Below are 14,234 nucleotides of genomic sequence, written 5' to 3'. Positions count from 1 at the left end.
TATAATATATGTATATTATATTCAATATTAACTTCGTGAAATAAATATTCGTATTAACTAATTTGTTAATTTAGTGAGGAATTATTTTAATATACTTTATGCATGTTAAAGTTATTTCCATTTAGAGACTATAAGAAGTAAAGTATCGATTGAAAATACTATACTATTTTAATACTAATCAGTGAAAATGTAGTGCATTTAAGATAATGTCTGTCATTCAATAGTAACGCGTGTCAAAAATGTATTTGAGAAGCATTTTTAGTTATTTCAGCCACGGAAATAGTTTCCGTAAGTATAATATAATTTATAATTTTAATCATGTAAAAAGGTTCGTGTTAGTATACCAACAACACCCCGTTTTTGATTAGGTACTCACCCCTTACCTTCTATGTACACCCTAACCGTTAAGGTGAATAATAATAATAATAATAATATGGTAAACACAAATATTGGACAAGACCAGTAAAACGAATTCTGTACAAAATTATATGATATAACAAAAATTGCTTATGCTGTGTTTCTCGAATCTAAATAACGGCTATGACGGTATTTATATCTATGTATAGTGAGTTGAGGCGTACCGTGCTAGAAGGACAACCGTTGCTGATGCTGAGGGGATTTTCGAAGCAATGTTGTCCGAAGTCAAATATTAAAATAATTTAATATAATACACCCACGTCCCACACAAACACACACAAATGCATGTTTTACAATATTTATGTATATAATGGTTCTACGAGAAAAGCACTTCATTAAATTTGCACGGCCCGTTGGGTGCTAAACAATCGACCGCCTTCGTGAATAATTTTTTGTAAGTACAACAACTGCCATTGCCACTACCATTATAGTGAGACTTAGGTTTTTCTGCTACCGAGGCAGACGTTAAAACAACATGCGAAACAAACATTACGTATGCCACCGATGTTTACGTATTTCCACTCAGATCCGGTTCCTCTGATTTTGCCGCGTTTGTCGAGATCAAACATATAAACTCGTTCAATGTCTATGAAAAAAATAACTTGCAGCATTTCAACGATAAAAAAATGTAAAAAAAAGCGGAAGAATTTTTCCGAGTTTTTAATTTCTTTCTCTTTCGCCTTCTTTCTTTGTATTAATTTCAACATTTGTGTTTTTTTTTTTTTGGTGATACACAGCCGACAATAATTTTTCTTTCAGTTTTCGCTCGTTTTCCTAATTGCGTTTTACAAACTAAAGAATGATAAAGCATTTTTTTAACGTTTTATATGTACTGTAAAAATAGTATATATATTATATATATATAAGATGTAAATAGGACCAATAGGTAATTTTGTAAATTTACTCAATCATTTTTATAGAGTAATTATTATAGAACAACATATAAACATTTGTCATGCACAATAATAAAATAATTATATTAGGTTGTATAATTTTTTGTTGTCTATTATACTGATATATAATTTGGTTTTTTTTTCGAACGTGAATGAATGTTTCTATAAATACTTACTAGCAAGGTATAAAGTAATAATTCTTTTGTTCTTTTGGCACTACAAACAAAGTGTATTGAACATAATATATAGATATAAACCATTACATATTATGCGTACTGTTTGATAGTATCAATCTTATTATTTTTAAATAACGTTAAAACGAAATAATCTGTAAAATAGTATTTATAAAACTCTCGAGATAAAAACGTGTTTCTATCTCTATTTCAATCGCGTAACACTATAAGACCGTATTGTTGAAAATTTGATTAGGTTACTCAAAGAGTGTCCGATTTTTATATTACTTTAACGTTCTTTTTCACACACGTACACTATGGAATTTTACACAAAAACGTATGCGGAGGAGTCTTCTGTAAACTGGACAAAATAATACTGCCCTTCAGCAAAAGCAAAAGAAACGAAAACAAATAAATATTAAAAAAAAAAAAGGGAATGTGAGTGGACGTGATTATTTTTCTAAGATTTCTATTAAAAAAAAACACGTCTTGAAGTCACATATCAGCTTTACACATTTTAAGAATAAAGTCTTCTTAATATTTATAGGGGTGGAATAAAAATGGTATGCGATAATTATAATATTTTAAATGATGAATTATTTTTCAAGCCTTTAAAATATTTATCATAATGTTCTATAATATTAAAATTTACTCAGATTTTATACCGCATGCTTAGGTAAATTGCACTTAAGATTACTATTGAAAATTAAATTTTTGTACTTATTCATTGGTTTTAGATGATATACACCGGGTAATTCGTATACGAGTATTCGACCAAAATGCTTAAAATACGTAGGTATATATTGTCTATAAACTACGAACCAAGTAGGCTAAATAGACTCGAATTAATGTCATTCGACAAAGCTTTTGTCTAAAGTAAATCGTGTGCTCCAGAGATCTAGTGTTACTTTAGTTAATTTATTGTGTGAAATGATCCCATTTTCATGAATGCATCACAACTCAACTGAGGATAACTAAAATGACTTATTGTACTATATTCAAATATGTGTAGTGTACACAATATATGGTAATATTCATATTAAAAATTCTTCGGTCATCCTGGAGTAAAGTATTTTTTTTAAATGATACGTTTTGACGTTTTAGACCTGCGTGACGTATAATAATGCTATTTCTCGTAATTAATTTTACTATTTTGAAATAAATTTTATGATTCTTTTAAACTTATACCATATAACTTTCCTTGAAAACAATCATTGTACTTGAACTATTCACTTGTATAATATACGCATAATATTATAACATTAAAAAAAATAAACTGCACAGACAGTAAATTTAATAACTTGAATATTGAAAATATTTTGTGTTATATATATGCACATGTAATTGCCAATTTGTATACCTAATAGATCAACATTTTTGAATAAACTTAAAACTTTTAATATTTATTAGAAAATATACGATGATATTATCTTTGACCCATTTCTTCTATATAATGATCCGAAAATATGTTCAGCGTTCTTTCATGCCGATATTTTCATAATATTCAATTATAATTTTTAATGAAGTTTTCTCAGTATAAATATAATAAACACTATTTAAAATTATTCACTTTAAAATAAATAAAAATATGAACAAAATCTAAAAATCAGCAAAACTGACTAAGGAAATGATAACATCACAGCATAAACAATATTATATTGTGTTTTACACGAGTAGTGACACAACTGAAAGTTAAATTTTTCTCACAAATTATTCTTTTGTCCTGAGTGAAATAATAACTATCATTGGACTTCGTCTCGAGCAATTAAATATGGTGGTCACAATGAAAAACGACCGACAACGGGCCCACGAAAAGTGGTGACGGTGGTGACGACGATGGTGGTGGTAATGGTGGTGGATAGTGGTGATGGGGTTACACCCTATACTGACACCCGGTGTTTACAATCCGAGAGACCCATGATTGCTGTCGTAATTAATCTGTGAACTTGGTGGTGTGTGTGTGTATGCGTGTGTGTGTAGGGTCGACAAGGTCGACGGAGGCAGTGTTGGTGAATCGGCTTAATCGTCCAGTTTTCTGTGTTGCTGCGCTTTTGTGTATGAATTAATTTTAATATCTCTTTTACATCTCTTTCGCACACCACTGAAGCAACGAGACTATTGTACACCGCGGACGATGTTATAGTTTTCTGCGGGCGCTTAACGAGTCCGGCCCGACCGTATAAAAGCCCACCCTCCCTTCACGATGGCAACCTTCCCCTCGAATTAGCACTGAGTAGATGGTTGGGAATAAACAGGTCTAATTAATCGCCGGCGACGAAAAGCTTACAGTGCTACGGTGTTAGGGGAACCGTTATACATAGTTATACGAACGGTATTGTTTGTTCTGTCGTCCCCCTATATAATAATATATCACATACACAAGTGTGTATTTTTCGCGGCTGGTAGGTAACAATATACACGAGTACCTAAACATTTATATATATATATATACATTGTGCGTTTGTATGTGTGTTATATATGTACTGGTGAAAAAATAATATTTATTCAAATGCCCTTCCAGTTGACAAGACCTCTGACGACATGTCCGCACGCCGTTGGGAATATAAACGAAAAAAAATAAAACCATTTCCCCACACCGCGCTTAGTGTTTTGTCTACTACTCCGCGACTTTTTCTCTTATCCAAGACATTCCGAGTGGAATTACGTCTCTCCCGGAGCGTAACTCGAAATCGGATCCGTTTACACGCGACCGAATTCAATAATACCGTCGCCGTATGCTCTTCAGCCACTTGTGCCACTGCCGACACGGCCAACGGTTACTATACGTATATACACTTCGAACGTGCGCGTGTATACACGATATCGTCGGGAGTTGTTATTATTTTATTTTCGTGTTTTATGTATACATAATATTATTTATATATCATACCATATACATTCTATATAATATAATGTATATAAAGTGTCTACGTGACAAATGACGAGTCAACCTCCACCCTGCCGAACGTCGCTAATGGTGAACAAATTTATGCAAACCCAATAATATGCCCGTAAGAATGTATACATGGTTTGTGTTTACGGTTTATTTGATTTTCCAGGTAGTCGAGCTCAAACAAATGTAAATTCCCACCCCCGTCTTTCTTCACCAACACCACCTGCACCACCTCCAATCGACGTCGTCGGGCTGAACACGCTCCCCTATTGATTTTTTTTTTTTTATGTTCTCATCACAATTGAACGGCACATAGGTACCCCGAGGTCATGGAGGTAGTGAAAAAAAAGAAAAACTACTGAATAACTAATTGAAATCCATCCGTCGTTCCGTTTTATCAATACGACCACCGACCGTTTTCAGAACAATACAGTGCGGAAGTAGTTTGACGTACGACGTTCGTTTAACGTTTAAAAATAAAGCATAGGCCGACCATTATTATATTATGTTAAACATAAGTTCCAACAATAAAATTTGTTTCGCGGTCGATAGTTATAATGTAATGCGTTATACGCAGATATGAAAAGTTTAAAGAACAAAACTAAACGTTCTTGAATCGTAGTATTTAGTTCTTGGTGGTCTCCATTTAATATTATTGTGAGCATAAACAGTTTAATTATTTTCTCTTATATTATAATAGCTACACCTAACAAAATATACTAATTTAAATAATTATGCAAACAAACTTGGTACTACCTATGAAAATACCTTTTTTCTAATTTAACAGTGTAGAGCGAAAATAATACTTAAGTCTTATAGAGGTATTGACAATGAAACTACTACAAATGATCACCAGAAAGCCGACAACATAACTCTGTAATAAGTAATATATTAAACAACATAACCAATCTTTTTAATGTATTCATTTTACCAATGCATGTTTATCAGATACATATTATGATTATGATTTTATAAGATTTAAAGAGTTAAGTATTGGTTATACGATATATAGGATACAACATTTTGCGGTGTTAGCAAAACGACGGGGACTCGTGCGGTAGGTTTTATATCCGCTAGCCGGAAAAAGGCCACCGTAGAGATAATGGTTTTTCTGTCTTATTATTATTATTATTATTTTTTTTTTTGAAAACGGTGGAAATAAATGTTTATAACGGTGGCTCTACGTACGGCCGAGTGTGGTAAAACAGCGCTTGATTGGATTACGAACGGACAGAAATCGATACGGAATTCTTTTCCTCTCTTCTTTCTCGTCCTTTCTGTTTGACCACAGGATAATTTCGAAGAGGAATTTTACCCTCCGACGCAATTTTGCCTACACACGGGACCACTGAACCACTACTTGTACACGTGTATATACGTGCGTAAGTGTGTGTACATGTGTGTGGTTTACGTTAGGAACAGCCATAGTGTTCAAGACCTGAATCTCAATTAATGCCTTTTGATGGGATTGTTTAAGTGGTGGGACCCAGTGCGAAACAACACTACACATCCAACAATACTCCCTGCCGCAGTGTGCCCTTTTGCGATTTCCTTGTGTTTTTACCCTAGAAAATAACGACTGCCGGGAACATACGTTTTACTTCGGCCCTTAATGATTATTAAAAACCGACCCTTTTGCACGCGATTGAAATAAACGCCTCCTTGATACGTTCCTGAGGGGTAAGGTGTGGTCGTCTACGTGGTGTATGGAGACTCGCTACGCAATCAACGGGATTGCATTACAACAGAGATAAGAGATTGATTAAATTTCTCTCGAGTCTAGGGAACAGTCATATCCGCTGCATCACTCTGCACCAACGGTGCTTTTTGTCTTTTGCCTTTTTCCACAACATTTGCACAAAGTGTGACAACTTAAAATAAAAACGAGCCGTTGAATAATAATAATTATTACACACATATTCAGGTACACGTACACGTACATAATATATTATATACTAGGATAGTTTTTTTTTTATTACACATTTTATTATAAGAAGTACGCAATATTATATACATTTTACGAATAATAATAGATTTCAACAACGAAATTACCTTGGAAATTTATTCTATGTGTCACATTTTAGTTTAATAATTTTAATCAATAAGATTTGAACACAATTTAAGTAAAATTATAAATTTGAATATGACGTATTTTGTATATTATGTATAAATGAATATAACTTTAATTTTCATTCTATGTTTTCTGATTAGCGGATATGTATTATAATAGATATGAATGTACATTGTTATTAATAGTATTATGCATTATAACTATTTAATGATGTTTACACCTCACGGGAAAATAAATATTTATTTTACTATGTTGGATAATGTATTCTTTCGAACACGAGTAAAAGGTAATTTGAATCAAAATTATACTGACTATGTTTATTGTTATAACAGTTTATAACTTATAACTGTGATAAAGTCTGGATTAAATAGTTTGATTTTAGATAAGCAATTCTTTAATCGTATAATATAGCTTACTTAGTTTTTGTTATCAAATTCTCGTGAAAAAAATAAAGATTTGTGTACTTATAAAAATTAATATATATACTAATTTGTACATTATACACAAATTAATACATATTAGTCAACTAATATCATAAAAATATTGTATGCCCATTACATAGGACATAGGTAAATAGACATTAAATAAATAAATACAATACTCACATATACAAACGTACATATTAATTCATTTCAACATTTAAATTACACAATAGGAAACACCTATAACTTAATTGTAAACAAAAAACCATCCAAGATAATTATTGAAATCGAGGTTCGTTTCAGGTACAAAGTCACGGAGATCAATATTATACTAATCAATAATGTTCAGCATGGACTGAAATAATAGCTATTTGAATTTTCAGAACGTATTTTACTTATATGATATAGATATTTGGTTTAGTGTGCTTCCATTATGTTTTAGTTTTATAACACTATAAAAACATAATTCTCTCGACGCTAGAGTTTACTTTGCACTTCACAAAACGTGTATAATATAAATAATTTTAATATAAAATATGTCAAAACTATACTAAAAAATTATATCATAATATATATATTACATTTTCTACTTCTAGTGTTTAATACTCTTGAACCCCATACAATGTTATCACTTATTTTATATATACATATATTTAACAAAAAAAAAAAAACAATTAAAATCATATATTATAATTTTATTATTGGCTATTGTCTAATGATTCTCAAAAGCTATAAACATAAATCCAAATATATGATGCACCTATAAATAATTTTTATTTTATTAAAATAATAATAATAATACGATTTTTAGCTATAATAATAGTCTATTCTACGCTAAAATTATATTGAGTTCGTTAAAACGTATTAGTATACCTACTTAAGTAAGTTTGTATCCCAAATTTCTGTTTATAAAATAATTAATAAGTTATCTTGATCTGATTATGTCTGTATATGCTTACTCATAAAGTATAGATAGATTTATATAAAACAAACTATTGCGCTTACACTATCTTATAACAAAATATAATTGTGCCTAATTAATGCAGTGAATGCGACAGACTGTTTTTACAAAGTGTTGGTTTGTGCGGGAAAAACCCCGATTCATTTATCAACGACCTATGTTAAAATATTTACCTGGTCAGTAGAGAGTTTTATTACATATAATATATTATATACTGTTTGTAGACGGCAGGTGTATACCTACTACGTGTGTGTGAGAGAAAGAGCGAAAGAGAGAGAATGAGTGATTGAGTGAGTCAGTGGAGTGCGAAGGTCGAGCGGTGCATAATATGGTGAGCGAGAAAGACGGAGAGTTCCTGACAACACGTCGTAATCTCAATTCCTATATATAGTGACGTTAATCGTTTCTCGAATCGTCAACGGGTAGCAAGGGGCAGAGGAAAGATAGTGGACGACAAGAATAAAAAAAAAAAAAAATAGAAAAAAAAAGAAACGGCCAAAAGCAGTCGATTTGTAGATGGATGAGGTGGCACGCGTGGCGGTAGTGGTAGATTCATTTCCGGGTACATCGTTTCCGGTGCGGTGTATCGATGTGACGTTGGGAGCGGCGGGGAGAGAATAAAGTATCTCGTCGTTGTCGTCGTCGTCGTCGTTGTTCCGGTACCGTTGTTGGCGCTGCTGTCCACATTCGGCGGATTGATTGTCGAGTGATTAGACGCGCGGGGACGTAATCGCGATTAAATGCACACTGCAAAGTTGTTACCCGGACACATTAATCTTCTCTTAATTCCCGGGTAAGGCGATTTAGCGGCATGCTAAGAGGAGCGGAGGTAAAATTACAGACGGGCAACGAACGGCAATTTGTCGCCGGTTTGAATTTGACAATATATATATATATATATATGGTGTTTTAGCAGCCAGCTAACTCCTCAATCGTTCTCTATCCATCTCTATCTCTACCTTTTATTCTTTCTCTCTCGTTTTCATCGGCAACAAATCTCTTTGAAACGTACCTCACGCGTGAGGTGTTTCGTGTGTTCGGTTATTGTCTTTTGCTTTCATATTTATCGATATATTATTTATTTTACAATAACAATTCGAATATCGTTTTTTTTAAAATATGACATTTATATTTTTATTTTTACCGTTTGTTCCGGACCGCTTTGTAATGTTTATCTAAATCGGTTTTCAGTTATAAAGCGATGTCGTCGATTTATGTTTATAATAATATGTACGCACTACGCGCAATATATAATCCTATACCCCGGTCGGTCGTTTATCGTATGTTTTTAGAAGATTTTCAGGAAATGTCGTTAATAAATAATTCGATTGGAACCCTACTTTAGCGCTTACTCCGTCGACAACCCACCCCGCTTATATTTCCGTGTGCATGTACCGTAACCGAATGTTGTATACTTATATTTACCATTTCTATATTGGGTTAAAATTCACTCAAAACATTGCCAAAGACCGTGATGCGATAATATTATTATTGTTAAAATTATAGTATGTCTCTTACTCTCACTGAAGAATAAGACTTAGTGGTTATAACCGTTTAAATTCGATTACGTTTATAATGTTATTATGGTGTACATATTATTATAATATTATAAAGCGTATTATACATATCCCAAAGTAATACTACTGTACCAGTAGTACCCCATTTTTAACGGCATTTTCTTTGTCCATGTCCATACTGCTAACCCGAAAACATTATAATATTTATACACCTCGATGGTCTGCGTTTTTATCGATTATGCTCTTTCTATAGGGTTTTCATTAACGGTGGCAATTTGTTTAGAGGGGTGCGTGTGTTTTAAGGGGTAAAGACCTTGTAGGGTGGAAGGAGAGGTTGTGCAGATATACCTTTGACGGTAAAATGGCAACCGGCTACCGATGCTTACGTGTGATAAGGAGTGATTTGGAGGGGGTGAGTAAGTAAGCGGACTATGACGCAGACCAACACGCAACCACGGACCGGATAAATTCCGGTGAATGTTATTTGTTAAGGGCGGTGGGAAAAATATGCGTAACAAATATTATTATTGTTATTATTATTATATCAATATACGTATATTATAAAAAATAAATAAATATAAAACAATAGATATTGTGTTAAAAATTAAAAACTATAGAAGTAAAATATAAAAGCCTATTTTTTAAGTTATTTTCTTGTTAGTGGTTATCAGCCGGCGTACCGTTTATGCAATTTCACTACACTCGAGAATTCTAGCGCCGCGCACTGGCAAGAATAATATACTTTCCCGTTAAAGTTTCATAATATTCTTTATTACAGTTGGTGATAATATCATATTTTATTTATATATTTAATAAACAGTTGAAAATAATTTAATAATTTAATAGTATTATATGTTTTTATTTGATTTTATATTACTTTTTTTATACCATTCAGATTTTTTTAATTCAAACTTTTTAAATTATTGGTTCTACTCAATTTGTTCATATAAAATAATTTTAGCGTTTATCTGAATAAACAGTTATTTATAATATCTGGATAAATTTAATAATTTCACAGCTTTTATATTTATTATAAGATATTATAGATCACATTATTCTATAGTTTATTCATTTAAAATTCCGAGTAACATTTTATAAACAGCAATAACAATTTTTATTATACCAATATGATCAATTATAAATTAAAAGTATACATTTAAAAGATTTTAATAATTATATTATACCTAAGTTTATAATTGATTTCTTAAATTTTATTTTAAAATAGCATGGAAAAATTAAAGAATTAAAAATAATTTTAAAGCGCAAGTTTAATTAAATTTGTTGGCTGTAAACAAATATCTAATACAAAAAGTATAAATAATAACATAAAAAATATGAGACTTGTCACTATACTATATTTTATTTATGATAAAAATTAGTCTAACCTACTTAGTTTATATTAATATAGAAATTAATTGTATAGTATTAGTATTCTACGAACGTTGAAATATAATATAATATAATAAATATATTCTATATTTAATATAACTTTTATTAAATAAACCTATTTATTATGAAGTATATTCGATACCTAGAAAACAGCTAGTAGAGTGAATACTTAATTTTTATATAAAAATGTTACAATTATTGATATGAATTACATTATGAAATAATAATCATAAAATTAAAACTAATAATCAATCATGCGATGTAAATCGTATATGCATTATGAATAAATTGTAAATAATAACACGTGAACAGAAAATATTATATTATACTTGTAATATTATAAACCTAAGTAGTGTAGGGTGTTGAAAAAAAATTGTGTTATTATAAAAACAAAATTTAATTTTTTATTGTACAGAATAATAACTTTTTCAAACATTCACAATACTAATACAAGCAATATATTATAATATTCAGATAGCTCTATTTATAATTATTTAAAAATGTATATAAAAAATTGACTCGTAATTGTTTTATATTTATAAAAACGAATGGGTACGAACTAGGAATATATAATAGCAATTTAAATATGCGATAACATTTTACTTGACCTGAAGCACATGCAATATAATACGTGACGATGTATCACGGAGGTATTGTAATATAAAAAATGCTTACATGGATGTATTCAGTACGCTAGAAAAACTTGGAAAAGTTTGTGAATGAATTCAATTTATGGAAATCGTAAGCAGTGCATTTATGTTATGATTTAAAATTAAAACCCTGATAAAATGTTGTCAACTTAGAATAATACGATCTGAATTTTGTAAATATATTTGAGTCAATCGGTCTAATTTTCTAATTTATTACGTGAAAAATGTCGAGACAATAATTATTTAAAAATCAACAATACCCTAGAAATATGGTCAATGAGTTTAAACACGTTTATGGACTTAAAATCTGATCAATTTATGTAGACGTAAATCTTTTTAAATATGGTACAAGTTAGTTACCCGTAGTACTAAAATATGTCTTATTTTTAATTTTTAATGCAATAATATTTCCTAACTTGCCAAATATATAGATGATACTGGACTCTCAAATAAATTATAGTTTATTCCTTATACAACAGTAGTACGTGACCACAAACGTTAAAACAGATTCATACTTGGAATACTTCAAAGAAAAAGTGAAGATATCCTAAAACAAATAGTCATATATAATTTTGAAAAAAATAATACTTCTATTATTTTCAAAGTAAAATTTCTATAGATAATGGTAGGTTTTATTAGATGATAATATGATATCAACAATCATTGGAGATTACTCATCTCATCAAAATCTGAAAAAAATAGAGATTGTTTTGGTTATCTCATCAAAATAAAAAAAAGTTATACATATACTACATAAATAATGATTAATATTACTTAAATAATATTATATATGTACAAACGCCAAATAAAATCGATTTGAGGGATTTCGATGGTTTATTTTTCATATTGAAATACATTAATTAAAAAATACGGCAACAGTCATTTTTTTAACAATATACTATATTATAATAATATTGTAATAAGAAAATCGAAAAGAACATATTATACACAAAAAACACACGAGTGATGTTAAACAATATATATTTCAGCGTTTTCCTGAACAGATATTATAACTAAAACGATGTTCAAGGGTGTATGTATAACAATAACGATATAATTTAGTCGAGGCCGTGTAATGTACCGATTCGTATTTTGTTCAGACATTATCAACCGATCTATCGATACGTTCACTCGTACACATATATGTGTAATGCTGTATATTATGCCCTGCGTATATATATATACATAGTTGCATTCGTGTACAATTTACTGGCCACGTTTGTTTCGACCCTATTAAACGTTGACGGTGCGGAGGGTAAGAATATTGCAGAACTACGGCTAGTGTACATTGTACATTTGTATGTATCGCGGTTGTTTAAATAGGTACTTTCTCGCGTCAATAGGAAATATAACGTATGGTACGTCAATTGAATAATATTCGCGCGTGTTATACCGACCACTCGTATATTAAAACACCTTATAGCTGCTGCTACAAATACTGCATAATATTATCACTCATATTACATGTCACCAATATGGATCAAAATAATATAGCAGGTACATGATGGAGTCTTAGTGGCATTTCAGTTTTTATCATAACTCTGGTGAACGACCGTTTACTGAATTTGAATACAATTTTTAGACATTGACTTTCTTAGTTTTTTTTTTTTTTTAATTTAAAAAGATAAATATTAACCAATAATTTCTGTTGGAACGATAATATTTGCAAAAAGTTTTGTGACATTTATAACTGACCTCTCACCCGATCTTTATAGGTGAGATTTAAATCAGAGACGGTAAACCTATTTGTAGCTGCACATCAAATAAATACTGTATTTGTTATATTTTTTTTTTGTTTTTGGCCAGTAACACTTATACAACATTAATATTTATAAAAATAAAATATATATCTTGCCTTTCTCAATTACGTTGTCCGAAGTATACAAGAATAAAATGCAATCTTATTAATTAAAAATCATTAAATAATAAAGATAATTTCATCAAACTCAGTTTATCAAAATATGTCACAGATTCACCACCCATCTCTCTCTAAATATTCGTCCCACCGTCACCTCCATAGTTAATTCGAGCACACATCAAATATATATATAATCAATATTATACGATGTTTTATCAAATTATCGGCGTAGAACTGGGCGCATACGATCCGGTCGACACTGAACGGGTTTGTCATAAATTGGCCAAGCCAATGGGTTTTCAATCGGTTTCTATTGAACGACTGTGTTGGTAAAATCGCCTAATGGTTTCCGGTACGATGATTTTTTCCTCTCATTCATCGCATATATATTTATATATAAATGCGTGCGTGTGTGTGATTCGCGTGCCGTTTTATCAATTTTTTTTATTTATTTATTTTTTTGCTCAATACTGACCCAGCGCGAGAACGACGACTGGAATTCGTTATTACGGTCCATTGGTTTCCCTTATTCCCGCACTACTGCAGAGCAGTATATAATGTAATATACGCCTCATCTCTCCCGTGCGAACCTTAGTCCCCACGTCCAACCCCGCTTGCGTCTACCCATCGAACCCTCACCACTATATACGTCTACGAGCTACCCTGGAACGGAGAACGCTTATATTGCTGCCGACAAGAATAACCACAATCAAAATTTCCAATGAGTTAATTGCTGCGGTTTTCGACTCGAGTGGCAATGAGGGCGAGTCGCGTACGAAAAACGAATTATATCGTTGAGACCAATTTTGACATGTCACCGCCGCATAGTAGGAAATACGACAGAAAAAAAATAAAAACATTTCTTACTCGTCGCGAGGAGTTAATTGCTAAGCCAATTGATTTAATTCCAACTTTTATTCTAATAAAAATGTGAAATCATGTAATATAAAGCAATACAATTATATTATTGTGCAAAAGATAAGACTAAAA

At 31.0% G+C, this 14,234-nt stretch overlaps 1 protein-coding gene across 2 annotated transcripts in view; it reads left to right on the top strand.

Moving 5' to 3' along the window:
* LOC132920542 (discoidin domain-containing receptor 2-like) overlaps positions 1 to 14,234 on the top strand; it is a 158,220-nt gene that overhangs the window by 14,509 nt on the left and 129,477 nt on the right. The gene's annotated exons all lie outside the window — the stretch shown is intronic.

The sequence above is a fragment of the Rhopalosiphum padi genome, chromosome 2 (assembly GCF_020882245.1).
Source record: "Rhopalosiphum padi isolate XX-2018 chromosome 2, ASM2088224v1, whole genome shotgun sequence".
Lineage (NCBI taxonomy): Eukaryota > Metazoa > Arthropoda > Insecta > Hemiptera > Aphididae > Rhopalosiphum > Rhopalosiphum padi.
Note: the sequence above shows the minus strand (reverse complement) of the source record. Positions and strands in the feature narration are given on the sequence as shown.